This window comes from Tursiops truncatus, chromosome 6, assembly GCF_011762595.2.
Source record: "Tursiops truncatus isolate mTurTru1 chromosome 6, mTurTru1.mat.Y, whole genome shotgun sequence".
Taxonomy (NCBI): domain Eukaryota; kingdom Metazoa; phylum Chordata; class Mammalia; order Artiodactyla; family Delphinidae; genus Tursiops; species Tursiops truncatus.
In genome coordinates, this window is record NC_047039.1 from 87,392,529 (window position 1) to 87,413,864 (window position 21,336).

General features: G+C 37.0%; 1 pseudogene; it reads right to left on the reverse strand.

Annotated features, from left to right (window-relative positions):
* Positions 1 to 21,336, reverse strand: part of LOC101328381 (olfactory receptor 13C3-like) — a 341,867-nt pseudogene that overhangs the window by 285,555 nt on the left and 34,976 nt on the right.

Genomic DNA, 21,336 nt, shown 5'->3' on the forward strand with positions numbered 1-21,336 from the left:
ATTGTCAACAACTCACAAAGGAGAGAAATTTAATTTGTGAAACATCATAGTACAATCACTGGACCTCCAAGCTTGTAATGCTCTAGAAATTCACAATCACAGTTCCATCTGGACAGAGAGCTATCAGCCAAACAAGGCCAGATTTATGCATTCTTTTTAAAATTGGTGCTGAAAAAGTAATTTCAAACATTCAAACTCAGCGTCACTTTTTAAAACTTGAAGTGGGCAAGTGTAACTGAAGTGTACTAATGACTTTCGGTGTAGCTTTAGCCTACATTAATCAGGAGTGCTCTCATTGTTTGCAGATAGACTTTATAGAAATGGCTTTGCAAGCTTTTGCTTACCCATTCTGGCAGTTGGAAGCAGAATAATTTATTTGTGAAGCATCCTTTATGCAAACTATATCCATTCCCCAAATGTTCCCTTGAATTAAATAAGGCAAGAGTGTAGACAAAATAAATTAAAGAAAATCATAGCATGCAAATATTATAGAAGGAATTAATTAAAACCTGATGGCATTTGACCAGAAAAAGAAAGGGAGAAACTAGTAAGTATGTTCAAGAAAAGGAAAAATAACTCGCATGATGTTTGGAGGAAATGGAATGTTGAAAGTGATAGAGAATAGTTGAAACTGGAATTATTATGAAGGGGGCAATAGATTATTTTACCAAAAAGAGAATAAACAGAATTCAGAGTTAAATGCAACTTCTATGTTAGATAAGTCTACAGTTAAATATAGAATAGGATTTTCTTCTAAGAACTTACCAAAAATTGCATTCAGCTAAGGTGTAGTTGTAGTATATCTGATAGGAAGAATTTTAATAAAGTAGGTTTTTAGGTCTCCTCTGATATATTCGTTTCAGAAGTGTAATAACCGTAATGAAATAAGAAAGAATACACTGCACCTACTTGAAGAACTCTGCCCAAACATTTCTGGATAAAGTCAAAATGGTTATGCATTCTTCCAAAATAATGTCACAATGTCTACTACTAAGATAATTAAGCAGTTGGGTCACTGGGATTATTAGATCTTCTGGTTGCCTGTGGGTTTGAAAGGATCCTTTCTATACCAAGCCTAGGTAAAAATTCATTTTAAATGTCAAATACTGAATAAAGTCATGGTTTAGTGGTGATGTTCAACAGTTGATTATAGTATAACATGCTAAGAGGTGCTAGAGAGTTTCACAAAGTTGTTAGAGAGCAGAGGTAGAATTCCTAACCTAGCCTGGGAAGAGTCAGGGAGGACTGCACAACTGGTATGATACTTGCAATGGCTCTTAAAGGATGACCAAGAATATAAAGTTGACAAGGACATTTTAAACCTCAGGGACAGCATGTACAAAGACACAGAAGTGGGAAGGTCTCTGACCAACCACCTCCCAATGCTTGGCAATGCTTGAGCATGTGGAGAACTGGGGAAAGAGCAAGAATGAAACTAGAAGGCATGCAGTAGCCAGATGTGGAGGAGCCTTGTTTCAGGGAGACAAGACTAGTCCTATGGGCCAGGCAAGAGCCCAGGGTGGAAAAGACTGGGTGGGGTATATGGTGAACTACATAGCCTGGATTCTTTCCCAAAGGAGGCATCCCCTAACCAGTTTCAGTTGTTTATTGACTGTATAATGTGAATTCAATATTTTGTATGAAATATTGCTGTGTCTAAATGAGGAGGTTAATTTAAACTTTGAGAAATTAGACTATAGGCCAAAACGAACACTTCCATGAGCAAATTCAGGTTGAACAGGCTTCCATTGTGTAGCCTCTGCTGTAATATACATAAGAATAGTACATAAATTGAATTAATCCTAACTCATGATATACATAATCTTCTAGATCTAGAAGCTGGATTTGTAATTCTATATTAATGTTATCAATATATTGCCTTGTAGTTTCTTTTCTCTTAAAGGGAAGAAAATATTTGAGTTATATGAGAGCTGCCATTAATCAATGTAACTATATCTTTTTGTATTTTATCCTATAGAACAAGGGTACCCACATTTATATACATAACAGAATCTTGCAGGATGTTTGTTAAAACTTTAGATTCCTGCCATTAACTCAAGCCAAGAATACCAAAATCCCAGGATCCAGGAATCTGCCTTTTCAGCAAGCTTTCCAGATTTTTCTGATACAACGGTCTCATAACCACACACTGACAACCTCTTTAAAGAATGTTCAGTGTGAATGAAAAGATCCATCCCATTTTTCACTGCATACACTGAACATGACCTGAAACAGAAGCTAATCGAAGTCCAGAAAGCTGAGACAATCAGACTTAAAAATTAGACCCTACCTGATGATGGAGGACCTACGTCTGTCTCATTGAGTCTCCTCCTTTAGATTTGAAATCACTCACAGAGAAAAAACCTGTAAGCAACAGAGAGTCAAGCACTTTCCCGTGATCTGGCCCTCCCTTACATGCCACCTGTCTTAACCTCTAGCCAACATGCTCATAATTACAAAAACAAACAAATAAAAACCTACCACATTGCATTTCTTACCATTCTATGGTCTTATAGAACTTTTTTACATGTTAATGCCTTGTAGAGCCTGGGTTTACTGCCTGCAAAGCACTTTCCCCTATTCAATTCTTCACCCAGCAAACACTCATCTATCCTTTAAGACTAGAGCCAACTGAGAGCTCCTTACTGGAGCCCAGGTGATTTATTGCTCTTACCTATGGTTCCCACAGCAACTGGTTCAGATGGTTGTAACAACACATTTCATTACAATTATATTTATTTGACTATTTCTTTTATTAGACCTTATAGCCTAAATAGTAAATTCGGTAGCCCTTCACAGCACCAAGTGATGGACTCAAGTTTAAATGTAGTTGTGAAATGACTGCCAATGTGGAGGACACTGGAGTAATTAAGCCACAATCAACCCAGCCCATCCATGGCTGAGTTGATTAACAGTTTAAAATCTTTTAGTCAAATAGAGGTCTATTAAGAAATTCAAAATCAATTCAATCACTAGGTATTACATTTTATATTCCACTGTCTTAATTGGTGAGATCTATTCCACTGTTAACATCTAGGTTGTTCACAGTGTAGGAGTTTTCTTTACCATGAAGTCGTTGTACTAGTAAAGGACAGGATCTCTATTAAAACCCATTTAATAACTTAGAGAGAGACAGCAGGCAATACCATAAAGATCTTGGAGTCAGATAAGCCTAGGTTCAAACCATAAATATACCACTGTGTGACCAAGTTATTTTATTACCTTGAGCCTCTATTACTTCACCTGTAAATTGGAAATTGTCTCACAAGGCAAAGAGCTAATTAGATAATTAAATATACGAGAACATACTCAGCATATTGGCTAACTCATGGTAATCACTCACAAATTTGTTTCTGCTGTTGTTGTATCAAACAGTTGCACCAGGGACAAGTCATGATTAGAACATGCATATGAGAATAAGCCTCAGAGCCTGTTGATCTTACAGAGCCCAAAGTCTGTTCCTTGATTTTTTTCTTTTTTTTTAAACATCTTTACTGAGGTATAATTGATACACAAAAAAACTGAACATACTTAAAGTATTCAACTTGATGAGTTCTGACATATATATATATACCCATGAAACCATCACCCCTATCCAGGTAATAACTATATCCATCATCTCCAAAAGTTTCTTCCTTTTTTGTCCTAGAAATTTGAATTTGTCAGTGTGCCAAGAGTTAACTGATCTCTGAGGGGCTGGAACTGATCTCTGAGGGGCTGGTTTATAACAACAAAATTCTCAAGAGATAGGTGGTAAAGCAGACACTAGCAGATTTGTTAATTTATCATGGAAGAAGAAATAATTCCAACAAATTCAGGGCGCTCTTTCCCTGGTATTAGACACAGGAGACTTCAGTAGTTTGAAAATGAATGCGTCATCAGAAGGTCGCTCAGTGACAAAGAATCAGAGCAAAGGAATTGGATGCTCTTGAGGAATATTTTAACAGAGATGTAGAAAAGCCAGCAATCTCTCCTTGTCCCCCAATCCTGTTCACTTTTCTAGTGGTCAGACTGTGTCTTTTGGATAACGTTTTTCTATACTGGGCAAAATTCCTCCTTTTCTAGACTTAAGTAGGTAAGACTCCTCTTTTGTTCACAGGAACATGTACACTGCAGATGACTCAGTGACACTTTTCCTTGTTTTAGCCTGGTCACTTTAGTAAGGTGTAGACACTGCATATAATTCAGTCAATTATTTTATTTATTTATTTTATTATTTTTTTTTTTTTTGGCTGCGTCAGGTCTTAGTTGCGGCATGTGGGATCTTTCACTGTGGTGTGGGCTCTTCATTGTGGCGTGTGGGCTCTTCGTTGTGGCGCGCAGGCTCCAGAGCACGTGGGCTCTGTAGTTTGCGGCACCAAAGCACAGTAGTTGTGGCACATGGGCTTAGTTGCCCTGCGCCATGTAGGATCTTAGTTCCCCCATTCTTTACCACTGGACCACCAGGGAAGTCCCTCAGTCAATTATTTTTAAACTGTATGGTTACGTCCGCAGATAATTAAACTCTTGGATGTTGTGTGCTAAGTCCTATGAGATACCCTCACAGAGGATGGTTTTATCTACCTACAAGAATTGAAGTCACCTTGCCGTGGCTCCTTTAGAAACGGCAGCACCAGTATTCACTGGTCCCACTTAGACTCATGAAACATTTTCATTTTACACTGCAGAAGGACTAGCAACTTTGACTCTGTAATGTGGCTTCACAGTGAATGCCATGGTCATTTCTCAAGGATACTTGGTATTATGGGTAGTCTTCTCTTCACCTTTAGTAGATGACTTACAGAAAGATTTAAATGCGTTTCAGAAAGTTAAGCATGTCAGCACATGTCAAAACACTTAAATTATAGTGATTTGATGTCAATATCAAAAGACCTCTTGCTATAATTAATGTCCTCCATGAATTGAGTCTCTTTGAAATGACTTTTACCACACTCTTAAACAAGTTGACTGCTGCACATATTTCCTAATTGGAATATTCCTAGCATTAATTTTTATGGAATTAAAGAATTTTAAAGGCTAGAAATTATTTGATCTTTCTCAGAGTGGGAAAATTTTGTCTCCAATAAGAGCTTAATAAAGGAAACTCCTTCTCTCTATTAATAGAGAATGACATACAATTTAATTTGTATCTACATGGTAAGAAAAATTGTTATTGTGAAATAATAAAGTTCAGAAAAGGAAGGTGCGTCATAGGTCTGGATATTGGGTACACAGTAGGGACTCAAGCAACACCAAATGAGAGCTTTCAACTTGTCATCATGGTGTAAAGCTTTTATTACAAAAGAATTTACATTGCTTTTGACTTGAGATTACTTTTTAGAAATTTCTCCTTCACTTTCAAATTAATAAATGGTTACTGAGCACTGGCTAGGCGAGCAAACACCATGCACTAGTCAGGAGCATAATTTTTCTGGTTTATTGATTTATAGACGTGCAAATTTGCTTTGCTTCGATTTGATTTTATAGGCCATACTTCAGTTATGTTTGTCAATTTCTAAATGATTTATTCTTAAAAATAATAAAATCAATAATAAAAACATCTGGGCTTGTAGTCTCCTGTGACTTGCATAGAGCCTCCAATAAAACTACTGAGTTAACTGTTTTCAACCTGTTATACAGTCGGGGAACATGTAAGTTGTGCTCAGTGCTGGGAACACAGTGTGAAGGAAAACAAATGAGGTGCCATCTTTAGTCTGTGTGACTCCTTGAAGGCTTGGACTCTATCTTATACTAACACGTAGACCTCCACTTTGGGCTATGTCCAACCACCAGGGCTCCTTTCGCGATTTTTAGGAATGTACACTTTGCCTGGCAGTTCTCCGCCCAGCTCTTTGGTTGCTGTGGGACAGTGGGGCTCACACTTTTCCCACTGGCAGAGCACTGGACACACGCTGTTCTCTGAAGGAGTATAGCTGACCTGGCATACAAACGAAGAAGATGTTTTCTGCAGAAATAGGACTCTACTGCCTGAATAAATGATATAATTATAACCAGGAATATATTGTTTCACATATTAAAAAGCTGTTGAATAAAGCAAAATTGAGAGCCTTGAAAATAAATTTGAGCCAGTGAAAGAAGAGTTAAGTATTTAAATAACATTATTTGAGAATGCTGATGAACTGAAGAATCAATGAGCACTTTAAGGTTAAGAGAGGATATTCAATAGTCGACCTTCATTGGGGAGGAGGACACTAATCATGATGACAATCATACTCAGCAAATGTGCTCAAAGTATATCCAGGAGGTGCTCTCCAGAGGTTCTGCCTACCCTCACCTGCCTGACCCATAAACGTGACCAGCAGAACAGTCAAAGAGGTTTGAGAAAAGAGGCAAGGGCAGGAGTACAAGAATTTCCCACAAGCTGGCACGGGATCCTCATCAACCACATGCACGTGCAGAGTTTCTGACACTTGTCCAGGATTTGGGCACTGGGCTCAGCAGATAGGCAAGTGTTCTTCCTGCTGCTGCAATGCACACGTGTGTATCTAGGCTGCCAAATGAGCGCAACTGCACGGAGGGATTCTCCTGAAAACAAGGATCGTGCCTTACCCAGCTCTGAGTTCTCTGTGCTGAAAATGGAGTCTTCACATAGAAAGAATTCTTTAGAAGTTCGCTGTATGTATGAATGATCAAAATAACATTTTTCTAATCATATATAATGTAAATAAGGCACCTTGTAAAGACAAATTTAATTCAACACCAAAACTCCAGTTACAATACAACAAGGTTGACGCATGCACTCACTAAAGTCACTAACATCCTGTTTCTGAGCATTCTTCCTCATGGCCAGTTTGGCTGCTATAGGCCACATCATTCCCCAGTGTGCTTCGTCTTGGATAGCGGAGAAAATACAGAATGATGTTTCAAGGAGCCTGCCTTGCCTATGAGGTAAGCAGCTAGTGTCCTTCAAGACTTAAAAAAAAATTAGATTCATTTGGCTAAGTGGTCTTAGAATATGTTGTAGGAAACTTAGTTATTCATAATTTAATGAGTCTCTATGTTGTCATTTTTGTTTAAAGCATGAAGTATGACTGCTAATATTTTGATAAATTAGAAACCTCTCCTATCCTTTCCTACTTTTGTGCTCCTCCTGTCTTCTACTGATTCAGTATTTGCTAGTCATGTACCAGATGTAAGTTCTAACACCATTGTGTGAAAAATAATAATAATAAAGAAAGAAGAGAGGGAGGGAGGGAGGGAGGAAGAAAGAAGAGAAGGAGAGATAACTTATTGCTTTTTAGCATAGAGTCTATGATTTATGCTAAAAATCATAAATTATTATAAATCATAAATTAAATAAAAATTTAAAAAGATTTTATACATTTTATACAGGGGTCATCTCATGATTTTTAAAAGCCACACACACCTCCAGAAAAGGAAATCAACCAGAGGATACTTATAATACCGACCTGGGAAATAGTTTTAAAGACTTCTGCTATGAGTTGAATTGTGTCCCCCAAATATTCATCTGTTGACGTCCTAACTCCCCAACTCAGAATGTGACCTTACTTGGAAATAGGGTCATTGCAGATACAATTAGTTAAGATGAGGTCATACTGAGGTAGGGTAAGCCCTTTCTTATAAAAAGGGAAAATTTGGTGGGATTCGGCTGCAGCAGAACTGGACAGGAGCATACAGAATGGCTTCACCCAAATGCCTGTTCTTTCCACATGGTGGCTCCAGCAGAGCGGCCATACTTCTTCCATGGTGGCTCAGGGCTCCGAGACCAAGTGTTCCAAGAGCTAAGAAGCGAAAGCTGCCACTTTCCTAAGGCCTGGACTGAAAAACTGGCGCAATATCACGTCTGCAATATTTTATTAGAGCAAGCACAGGACTTGCTCACACTTCAGGGGAGTTGACACAGACCCATGTCTTGTCTTGGAGTGTCTAAGAATGCGCAGGCTTCTTTAATCTGCCACATGACTCTTATCAAAGATCATTCCAGGCGTACTTTGAAAAAACATCACATTAATTATAATTAATAGATCATTTTGATTTTTCCAAATCTTTTTTCAGGCAAGGGTTTATGAATTAAGGCGCTAAACATATCTTCGAATCAGCCCCTACCTTGTCCCCTTCAGTCAGCATTTATGTGTCTCATTATATCCTATGTGTGCATTCAATTTTATAATTATGTTTATAAATGAATTCATAACTGTTCAAAAATTATAATATCCTCAAAGCACCTTATCTTGTATAATTTCTCTCAGAAGATAAAAAAGGTGGTGGGGGGTAAGATTTAGATACAGAAATGACCACAGGACCATGCAAAGATGAAGGCAAAGATTGGGGTGATGCTTCTGTAAGCCAAAGAATGCCAAAGATTTCTAGCAGACCATCAGAAGCTAGGCAAGAGGCAGAAGAGATTCTCACAGCCCTCAGAAGGAACCAACCCTGCCAACACCTTGACCTTGGTCTTGCCTCTTCCAGGACTGCTAGATAATATATTTCTGTTACTTAAGCAGCCCAGTTTGTGATACTCTGTTATAACAGCCCTAGCAAATGAATACACTTTCTTTGAAGTCATTGACTGGAAACAATAGTGTCTGTCTTGTCAAGACAGTCTACTACCACACTCCCACCCCCACTGAAATCACACTGTGGGACAACCTTGAGCTCTGCCTTAGCTGAAGCGTTAAAAAGCACTTAACATTGAAACAAATGCTTTATCTTATCTGGTGATTACACAAAGCAGAAGCAGCACTAGATCAGAGGTGCTCCTCGTAGAGCTTTCCTATGTTTACCCTGAGCAAGGTGAGGCCAGGGAGCCGATGACTGATACACCACATTATGTTAATGTAAGAGATATTAGTAAGTTCAAGGGCAGGGATGAAGCCTTCTCCTTATTGCTATTCCCCATAGATTCCAGCTCAGTGCTGAGCACAGAACTATTACTTATTATTTAATCTTTGATATAAGACACTACAAGTCTCTTCGAGAGTTCATTTTGTTTTAAAATCTTCTGAATAAAAATATAAGTAAAACAATTTTTCACTATTTGTAAATATCAATAACAATAGGTAGAAAACAAACCAGTGAATTTGTTTTATTCCTGAGAAAGCTTTTCAGTAGGGCAACCGCAAAGAAAGACAAGCTAGTCTCTGTCGCCATCTAGTGTGGCAAGAGGGTTATAACAGTATAGAGCTTAAATTTAAACTCAATCCTTCCAAGGATAGTTAAATCTATACCAGGAAAAATGCAAGAGTGTAGAGCTCACATGTAGAGCTGCTTCCTATTTCGACACAAGGTAGGCCAGTGTAGCTTTTCGTTGCTTGTTATCTTGTGCTGGTTTACAGAGCATGAGCTCTGTGATGAGCTATTTATTCAATTATCAAATCTCTATTCAGCCACTACATTTTCCAGGCACTGTAATGGTAATCATAAGTGGTATAAGACACTTTATCCACAAAATAGACAATCATGTGATATAAGGGAGTCATACTTAAATGTGTTTAAATAAATTTATTCTGCCCTTGCCACACTACCAGAAATATTCAAAATCTCACCCATTTGAAGTTACTCTGTCCACTTCAGCCCTCCCTCCGTCCATTTGGATCCATTCTTGCTTGCTTTCATCCCCTTGGACTTTCTAAGCCCTTGGCTTTTCCCCCAGGTTCCTAGTTCAGGCTGAAACCACCTTTTGTTTTGATGATTCTTTTGACCACACTTCTTTGACTTTGCTCCTCAGAAATTTTTCTTAAACATGAGTTTTTAAAACTCTAACTTCTATGCCAGCCTTAGAGAACCCGAACAAACCAAATATTATACTAGGAAGCAAAAACGACACTACATTAAATCTTCAGCCCTTGAGGTCCCTGTCCACTGGGAATGAGACAATGTCTTCTTTACTCTCTGTTTAGGAAATGCAGTACAAACACAGTTCTGTGCACCCAGCTGTTAACAATTACCATCACACACACACACACACACACACACACACACACACACACACATTCCCCCCCCCCCCCCCCCCACCTAAAGCATCTGCTTTGCTGGTATCCGAGTTCAAGAAAGGTTCCAGAAAGCTTATCCCTGCCACCACGAAAGAAAACTCACCACTACTTGGAGAGACAATCAGTATGGACTTTGGCAGGCAGATTACTTCACAGGACTCCCCAGTGTTTCCCAGAGCCAGGTACTAGTTTTAATAATAAGCCCTGAGTATGTTCCTGAGGAAGTATGAAATAGCCAGCCATACTCTCTCTTCTGGGCTGAATTGTGTCTCCCACAACTCATAAGATGAAGTCCTAACCTCCAGAACTTCAGCATGGGACCATATTTGGAGATAGGGTTTTTAAAGAGATAATCAAGTTAAAATGAGTTCCTTAGAGTGGGCCCTAATCTAATACTACTGGTGTCCTTGTATCAAGAGGAAATTTGGACACACAGAGGGACACCAGGCAGGTGCATTCAGAGAGGCAACCATGTAAACACACACGAAGAAGGCAGCCATCCACAAGCCAAGGAGAGAGGCCTCAGGGGAGGTCTCCTCAGAGGTGAAACCAACCCTGCCAACCCCTTGATCTTGGATTTCCAGGTACCAGCACTGGGAGAAAATAAATTTCTGTTGTTCAAGGCACACAATCTATGGTATTTTGTTAAGGAAGCCTACCAAACTAATACATCCTCCTATGCAATAACCCTAATCTTGGTTTAATGGTCTCTCCCCTCTAGAAAATTTAACTCCATGGAGTCTTCAACTTGAGTAAAAACCCTACTTCTTAGAAGATAGATTGTCTTTCCCATAATCTTGACTCTCCTTTGGGCAAGTTAATGATTACTCAGCCAGACTTACATTCGGTCAGGATGAAAGATCGTCTTCTTTAAGGGAGATCAGTAAAGTATCGAAGACATTCTCTCAGCCCCACATGTTCATTAGGTGACTTCCCTCATGATTTATCTATGCACATAGACCCTCCTAAAATGATTGAAAGTGACACATCTTTCATGTTGCTCCCAGGATCTTCTAGAATGTGTCAAAATAAGACATTAATTAAGCACCTGCAAAGCCAAATTCTGATCTCCGCTGAGAGCTCATTTTCCTCTTTTCCCAATTTTCTCAAATTACGTTCAACTCTAATGTTCTAACTCCCCGAATCAAGTTATACTGCATGGTGAACACCAGATGGCAATATACCCCACGTTATACACATCTCAATCTATTCTATCTCAGCACTCCAACTCTTCCCATCCATTTTCATTGTCAGAGCTTTAATTTCAGTTTTATTTTTAATCCCTTCTCCCCACTCTCACCAAAGTGATACTTTTTAAAATTTAAGCAATATTCATATTGCTTTTCTCCTGGTTAAAAAATATATATTTCTTTAGTACCTAAAATGTGAGCTATAAAGCTACTAAATTAGCATAGACAACCTTGTGTGACAATTCCAGCTTTACCACCTGCTACTCCCTCTTCATATACAATGATCATATCACACCAATCTACTTATTTTTTTTCTGAATGCAAAATGACATTTTACAACTCTAAATTTAAATACATGTTATTCTATTTGTCTTGGAACTCTTTTCTTTCACATACTCATTTGGATACCCTTAATAACCTTCTGAATGCAACTCTGGTATCAACTCTTCCAGGAAGTCCTTTGTAATCCATTCCCAGATCACAGCAAAGGTTACTCACTCACTCCCATGCCTCACAAATGATTCCACCTTTACACTATATTTCTAGACTGAGAAGATGGTAAGGGAAGTGTTTATACCTTTATCATCTTCTCATCACCAGGACCTAACAAAGTAATTGAAAATTGGTGAGTGTTAATTAAACGATTTACTCAAGATCAGAACAGAGCAGGAGAAACATGGTGTTTGTTTGCTTGCTTGCTTGTTTTATGTGGGGGAAGAGGGAATGGGAATATTAACAATGTTGATTTTGCAATACCTAGGTTATCCAAGTAAGAAAAGCCCCTCAATCCAGTAGCTCCTATGCCCAAGTGTTGGCAAGAATACAAAGTTGAAACCCTTGTGCGCGGTTGGTGAGAATATAAAATGGTGCAGTCATTATGGAAAACATCATGCAGCCTCCTTAAAAAATTAAAAATGGAACTGCCATATGATCCAGCAATCCCACTTCTGTGTATATACCTAAAAGAACTCAAAGTGATATCTCAGAGAGATACCTGTACACTCATGTTTAATGCAGCATTATCCAGAACAGACAAGAGAATGAAGCAACCCAAATGTCCATTAACAATTGAAAGGATAAAGGAAATGTCGTGTATACATATAATGGAATATTCTGCAGTATTAAAAGAGAAGGAATTCCTGTCACATGCTACAACGTGAATGAACATCAAGGACATTATGCTAAATAAGCTGGTCACAAGAGAGCAAATGCTGTATGATATCCACTCAGATGAAGTAGTCAGACTCATAAAAACTGAAAATAGAAAGTTGGTTGCCAAGGATGGGGGCAACAGGGATTACTGTATAGTGGGTACAGAGTTTTAGTTTTGCAAGATGAAAAAGTTCTAGAGATCTGATGCACTATAACGTGAATATGCTTAACACAACTGAACTGTACACTTAAAATTGGTTAAGATGGTAAATTTAACCAATTTTGACATAGTTAAAAATTTTTAAAAGATGATGTATTTCAGTCCCTTCCATTTACAGACTAGAAGAGAAGAGGCAGAATGTAGGGACATGGGCAAGGAGAAATAGCAAGATAAAGTCACTTAAAAGACTTTAAGATCAAGAACAAGGCAAGACATTTCTTTATACTTATAATAAAATATCAGAAAGGGAATGTAAAATAAAATCCCTTTTAAAATTGCATGAAAAAAAAAACACTTAGGAATAAACCTGACCAAGAAGTTGAAAGACATATACGCTAAGAACTATAAAACATTAAAAAAGGGATAAAGATGATTCAAAGAAATGGAAAGATAGCTCATGCTCTTGGATTGGAAGAGTTAATATTGTTTAAATGGCCATACTACCAAAGCAGTTTACAGATTTAATGTGATCCCTATCAAATTACCTATGACTTTTTCCACAGAACTAGAACAAAAAAATCCTAAAATTTATATGAAACCATAAAAGACCCAGAATTGCCAAAGCAATCCTGAGGAAAAAGAACAAAGCAGGAGGCATAACCCTCCCAGACTTCAGACAATACTGCAAAGCTACAGTAGTCAAAACAGTGTGGTACTGGCACAAAAACAGACATATAGATCAATGGAACAGAATAGAGAGCCCAAGAATAAGCCCACACACCTATGGCCAATTAATCTTTGACAAAGGAGGCAAGAACATACAATGGAAAAAAGACAGTCTCTTCAGCAAATTGTGTTGGGAAAGCTTGACAGCCACATGTAAATCAATGAAGTTAGATCACACCCTCACACCATATGCAAAAATAAACTCAAAATGGCTTAAAGACTTAAACATAAGATACAACACCATAAAACTCCTAGAAGAGAATATAGGCAAAACATTCTCTGACATAAATCATACCAATGTTTTCTTAGATCAGTCTCCCAAGGCAATAGAAATGAAAGCAAAAATAAGCAAATGGGATCTAATCAAACTTACAAGCTTTTGTACAGCAAAGGAAACCATAAACAAAATGAAAAGGCAACCTATGGACTAGGAGAAAATATTCACAAATGATACAACCAACAAGGGCTCAATTACCAAAATATACAAACAGCTCATACAACTCAACAACAAAAAACACAAACAACCCAATTGAAAAATGGGCAGAAGACCTAAATAAACATTTCTCCAAAGAAGACATACAGATGGCCAGTAGGTACATGAAAAGATGCTCAACACTGCTAATTATTAGAGAAAGGTGAAGCAAGACTACAATGACCTCACACAGTCAGAATGGCCATTATTTAAAAATCTACAAATAATAAATGGTGGAGAGGGTGTGGAGAAAAGAGAACCCTCCTACACTGCTGGTGAGAATGTAAACTGGTGCAGCCACTATGGAAAACAGTATAAAAACTGTTTTCTAAACTAAAAAACTAAAAATAGAGTTGCTAAGTGATCCAGCAATCCCACTCATGGACATCTATGCAGAAGACAAAACTCTAGTTCAAAAAGATACATGCACCTCTATGTTCATAGCAGCACTATTCACAATAGCCAAGACATGGAAACAACCTAAATGTCCACTGACAGATGAATGGATAAAGAAGATGAAGTACATATATATAATGGAATACTACTCAGCCATAAAAAAGAATGAAATAATGCCATTTGCAACAACATGGACAGACCTAGAGATTATCATACTAAGTGAAGTCAGAAAGAGAAAGACAAATACAGTATATGACTTATATGTGGAATCTAAAATATGACACAAATGAACTTATCTATGACAAAAAAACAGACTCACAGACATAGAGAACAGACTCGTCGTTGCCAAGGGGGAGGGGGGGGGAGGGGGGGACTGGGAGTTTGGGATTAGCAGGTACAAACTATTATATGTAGAATGAATAAACAACAAGGTTCTACTGTATAGCACAGGGAACTATATTCAATATCCTGTGATAAACCATAATGGAAAAGAATATGAAAAACAATATATATATATAACTGAACCACTTTCCTGTACAGCAGAAATTAACACAACATTGTAATTCAACTATACTTAAACAAAATAAATTCTTTAAAAATTTTTAAAGAAAAGAACAAGGCAAGAATATCCACTATCACCACTACTGTATAACGTTATATTGGGTGTCCCAGGTAGTGCAATAAGGCAAGAGAGATAAAAGGCGTTACAATTGGAAAGAAGGAAACTGTCTTTTTCACAAAGATTGTGTATATAAATAACTATTAAAAAAACCCAATGAATCTATAAAATAACTAATAAAATTAATAGGAGAACCTACCAAGCTATCAGGCTGTGTCAGGTCACACAAACCAATTGCATTTCTATTTACCAACAAGAAACAATTGGAAAATATATTTTAAAACATCATTTGTAATACATTAAAAATATAAAACAACTGAGAGAAAATTAAAAGAAGACGTATAAGACTTTTATAGTGAAAGCTACAAAGCATTGTAGAGAGAAATTGAGGAAGACCTATTATAGAGATAACTTGTCATGGATTAGAAGACTCAATGTTATTTAGATATCATTTCTTCCCAAGTTAGTTTACAGATTAATGTTATCCCATTCAAAATCCAGACAGAAATTTTGGAGAAACTGACAAGAAGATTCTAAGCTGATATGGAAATGTAAAGGAACTGGAAGAGCCAAAACAATCTTGAAAAAGATGAATCAAGTTGGAGGATTTACACTACCTCATCATTAAACTCAATATAAATCTATAATAATCAAGTCATTGCAGTACTGACATAAAGAAAGACAAATAAATCAATGAACAGAATAAAGATGTAGAGAAAGAAACACACATATATGATCAATTGATTTTCAACAAAGATGCCAAGGTAATTCAATGGGGAAAGGATAGTTTTTTCAATAAATAATGCTGGAACAAGTATATACACCATATACAACAATCTATTTGAGGTAACTAATAGAACTAAACATAAATATTCAATCTATAAAACTTCTTGTGGGGCACACAGAATATCATTTTTACCCTGGGGAAGACAAACATTTCTTACATAGGATCCCAAAACATCAACATGTATTAAAAGAAAATTTCAAATATCATGATTTTCAAAATTAAAAATTTCAGCTCTTCTTTCATTATGTTTGGTATTAGCTGAAGTTTTCCATAGATGTCCTTCATTATGCTTTGCAAGTACCCTTTGTTGTTGTTGTTGTTGTTAGGTACTATTTTTATTTGTTTCCAGCTTTATATAGGTAAAATTGACAAATAAAAGGTATATATATTTATAATGTACAATGTGATGCTTTGAAATGTGTATACATTGTGAAATGATTATCACAATCAAGTTAACATATCCATCCCTCATATAGTTATTTTTGTGTGTATGTGGAGTAAACATTTAAGATCTACTCTCTTAGCAAATTTCAAGTATAAAATATAGTATTTATTAACTATATTCACCATGCTGTAACTAGACCTCCAGAACTTATTCTTCCTGCATAACTGAAACTTTGTACCATTTGACCAACATCTCTGCATTTTTCTCTAATCTTGAGCCCCTGGCATCATTCTATTCAATTATCCTATGAATTCAACAGAAAGTTGAATATATTTTCATGATCATTGTTAGTATATAGAAATGCAACTGATTTTTGTATGTAGATTTTTGTATCTTGCAACTTTAGTGAATTTGTTTATTAATTCTGCTTTTTTGCTGGAGGCTTTAGGGTTTTCTATATATTAGAAAATGTCATCTGCAAACACAGACAATTTTACTTCTTCCTTTCCAATTTGGATGCCTTTTATTTCTTATCCTTGTCTAATTACTTTGGCTAAGACTTCCAGTACTATATTGAATAGAAGTGGCAAGAGTGGGAACCCTTGTCTTGTTTCTGATCTTGGAGGAAAAGCTTTCAGCTTTTCATCTGTGAATATGAAGTTAGTTGTGGGTTTGTCATATATGGCCTTCACTATGTTGAGGTATATTTCTTATAATTTGTCAAAAGTTTATCAGAAAAGTGTGTTGAATTTTGTCAAATACATTTTTCTGCATCTATTGAAGTTATTAGCAGGGGCTGGTCTGGATCCTGGGGCTGCAGGTGCCAACCTAACCCTGGTGCAGGCCTGGAAGCTGTGTCACTGAGGCAGGCATTGAGCCTGGGTCCACGGGGGCTGACGTGGACTCTGGGGCCTTCGGGCCTGGACTGGCACTGTGGCAGCCAGGAGCCTAGATATGGAAGGGCAAGCCTGGGATTGCAGGTGCTAGCATGGTGCCAGGGTTCACTGGGGTGAGACTGGTGCTGGGGTTCATGACGAAGTAGGGTACACACTACACTCTTCTTCCTCCATGAAGTAGGAGTCTCTCTATGAACCGCACTGCTTGGGCTTGCGAGAAGGATGACATGGGTAATGCAAAACTATTGTTTTACCCTCTTTAATGGGTCTTTTCTTATTTTTGTGCTGAGTTTCAACGAAAACCCAGAAGTCTTTACCCATCTTTAATCTCTCACTTGGAATCCTTAGCTCTTGTGTAGGTATTTTCATTTGTGGATAGTTGTTCAAACTGATGTTTCTGTGAGGCAACAAGCTCTGGAGACTCCTAGTTTACTATATTGCTGATGTCCTTATGAAAGTATCCTTCTACTACTAGTTCACAGAGAGTATTTTATCATAAATAGGGTTTGAATTTTCATAAATTTTTAAATTTGCATTTATAGACATGGTCATAAGAATTTTTTCCCTCTATTCTGTTAATGTGATAAAATTAATTGGTTGATATTCAAATATTAAACTGATCTTTCCTTTCTTGTATAACACCCACTTGTTCATGATATAATACCCTTTTGATATAATGGTGGATATTATTTGCTAAGATTTTATTAATAATTATTGAGTCTATATCCACTAGTGATATTGGTCTATAATTTTCTTTTTGTCATAATATTCTTGTCAGGTTTTGCTAGTACCAGATTATGGTGGCCTCATAAGAAAGGTTCATAGGTGTTCTCTCCTGACATATGGAAGTATATCCTCTTTTCTGAGTTCATATAAATGTTTCTGTAAGATTGTTTACTCTTTAAATTGACGAAATTCACTAGCAAAGCTGTCTCTCTTGCAGTAATATTCCCTCTTTCGTTCCTGAAATGTTTAGTTTGTGGTTTCACTTTTTTTCTTAATGAGTTAGCTAGAGGTTTACCAATTTCATTATTCTTTTCAAATAGCCAACTTCTGGCTTTGTTCATTTCTCTGTTTTTTTGTGGGTTGTTTTCTAATTCATTTGTTTCTGCTCTTCATTATTTCCTTCTACTTACTTTGAGTTACTTTGGTCTTCTTTTTCCAGCCTTAGTTGAAATCTTAGATAACTGACTAAGAACTTTTCTTCTATCTTACTATAATCATTTAACACTATTCCTTTCTGTCTAAACACTGCTTTACTGCATTCCACAAATTTTGACATATTCTATTTCCATGATCATTCAACTCAAAATATATTTTAGTTTCCCTTGTGATTCCTTCTTTGACACACTGTTTATTTAGGAGTGTACTGCTTAATTTACAAGAATTTTGGAATTTTCTAATTATTATTTTGATATTAGCTTAAAATTTCATTCTGTTGTGGTCAGAGAACATTTTCTGTATGTTTTCAGTGTTTTGAAATTTACTGAGATTTGTTTTATGAACCAGCACATCTCTATCTTGGTGAATGTTCCATACTCACTTGAAAAAACTGTATATTCTGTAATTGTTGAATAGTGTTTACAAATGTCAACAAATCAACTTGTTTGATAGTATTTTTCAACTTTCTGAATCCATACTGAATTCTTCTTTACTTACTCTACCAATTATTGAAGGTGGGTGTTAAAAATTTCCCGATATAATTATAGATTTGTCTATTTTCTCTTTAGTTGTGTCGATTTTTGCTTCATAGATTTGAAGCTATGCTATTAGCTACATATACATTTAGCTTTTATTTTAATATCTTCTTGATGCTTTGACCTTCTTACCATTTATCTCTGGCAACATTCTATTTCTTGAAGTGAATTTGCCTGCAATTAATATAGCCATTCCAGCTTTTATTTAGTCTTTGATTGTTATTTCTTTCTCCATCCTTCTACTTTCAACCTCTCTGTATCTTTGTCCAAAGTGTATTTTTTAAAACAACAAAGTTGTATCTTCCTTTTTTATATCCAGTCTGTCAATCTCTGTCTTTCAATTGGAGTTTTTAGTATTTATATTTAATGTAATTATCAATATGTTTTGGTTTAAATCCATTATCTTTCTATTTGCTTTCTATTTGTCCCCTCCATTTTTCTTACTTGTCTTCTTTTATTTCTGTATTTTTGGATTAATGAAGTCTTAAATTATTATTATTTTATTTCATTGTATCTCCTTTATTAGCTTTTAAGCTAAATTTATTTTTAGGATTTATAGTGGTTGCTCTTGGGTTTACAGTATGGTTCCTCAATTTCTTTCACTCTATGTTGAATATTAAATCACTTAATGTAAAGTGTAAAAACCTTATGACAGGAATTTTCTATCTGCCCAAGGATGAAGGAGTTAAAGCAACTAGGCTGTGATGCATTCACTTTCTTTACCAGGTGGAACCTCTTAGGAGAAAGAGAAAAAAAAGACAGGCTTCCCGGTATACACCCTTTACCAACTGGATTTCTGAGCAGAGACTAATGATGTTTGAGGGAGTGAACTGACCATATCTATTCAATGCCCTTTCCAGAGTGTCCCCGGATAAAAATCACTTACAGTAAATAAACCCTTCTATGGTTATAGATTCTTCTATAATACATGGCTCCCTGAAGAATATTTCCTATGCTACACAATAGCTGGGGTATAAACTAAGATGCTTCTTAACTTAAATGCTCTGTGTGAGGTAACTGCAAATCTCACTTAAGACCACACCCATTATTTGGGCCAATATGCCTGTCTAATGCATGGAAAAACAACTTGGGTTTCAATGGAAATCTAGAAGTATTTACCAAGCCCTTCTTTTTGGTGGGACTTGAATGCCAAACTCTGTCTCCCCAGCTGTGAACTTCTTATTAAAATCTCTGTTCAACTCTTTAGCCTTCCAATTGTCACTTTCCCCTGGGTTCTAAGAAGTCTCACTCTCTTCATGCCCAATTCAGTGGTCAGTCAAGGATTTGATGAGAGATTTTACATAGAGTTTAGTTTCCTCCTTTATAGCTCCTTCTTTTCCAGGATGTATCCCTACATTTCCAGCTGCTCTGGCAGCCCCAAATGCTAATCTGATTCCTCAGATCAAGACTGCTACTTTCTGCTTGAGTACCATCTGCTATATGGACTCGGGAGTGCCCTGTTGATCTCACTCAGTCTGGTTCACATCTTTCAGGGGTTGGATTCCCTCCTGTTCTGCCTGCTTTTGATCACTCTCCAGTGTCATAAAACAGTTGTTTTTTATATCTGATTCAGAGTTTATAATTGTTAGTAGCAGGAGAGTTAGTCTGATCTAAGTTACTCTGCCAAAAGATACTCTATCGTTACTAGAAGTTGGAAATCTAAGATGTACTTTTCAGGAAGATATGACAGACTTCCTTCTGAGCTTGGTATGAAATAAGAGGGGGGGAAAGGATCAGGGATTACTTCTAGATTACTGGCCTAAGTATGTGAGTAAATGCTATTGCTATTATTGGAGATAGGGAAGAATACAGACTCATAAGCATCAGGAAACTTGTTAAAATTTTGGCTATTTCTTTTTCAGACAGAAAATATCATGGAGGTTCTGAATTTCTCTTCTTTTCAGTGTGCTTCAAGGTAATTCCAAAGCAGAAGTCCGGTTTGGTGCTTTATACATAGTAGGGAGTCAGGTCGGCAACCTTCTTCCTCAGTCTTAGTCACTGCCTCCATCTTTTCTAAAATTCATTAATTAATTTATGTTTTATTTTTGGTTGCGTTGGGTCTTTGTTGCTGCATGGGCTTTCTCTAGTTGCCGCGAGCAGGGACTACTCTTTGTTGCGGTACGCGGACTTCTCATTGCATTGGCTTCTCTAGTTGCAGAGCACGGGCTCTAGGTGCACGCGCTTCAGCAGTTGTGGCTCACAGGCTCTAGAGTGCAGGCCCAGTAGTTGTGGCACACCGGCTTAGTTGCTTCCAGACTAGGGCTCGAACCCATGTCCCCTGCATTGGCAGGTGGATTCTTAACCACTACGCCACCAAGGAAGTCCCACTGCCTCCATCTTAACTTTGTGAGTGTATCTCTAAAGTACAGTTCTCTTCTGACCCTTCCCCCTAGGCATAATCAGGTCAACCTATATGATTTACTTCCAGCCATATAAGCCTTGGTCTACAGGAATTGAACAAGTGAGTTGGAAATGGGACTCTGGGTCAGATGTCAGTCAACCTCTTTTCTCCCTTTTGGTCAACCATTTGTATTATGGCTGCAATGAATCTTGTCTAAATAAGGAAAGAAAAGCAAGGACATTGCCATAGTCAAACAAAGAGGGAAACAGTGAGAATTAAAAACCAGATTGACTGATTTAATAACACAATTAGGAGAAGAGCAAAGTTCCCCTTCCCAAAGTCAGCACAGACAGGAAAAAGGTAATTTCTTGTTTGAATAACACAAGAATTAGAACAGATCAGCTACTGACTATAATTGGATCTATGGGAGATTGTCCCTGGAGTTTCAGAATTTTTAATACTGTACAAAAGATTTCTAACTTTAATTTGCTGCATGAATTAGAAACTTTTCACAAGCAACAAAAAACTTAAATTGCCTTACAGTGTGAATGGCTGGTCCTTT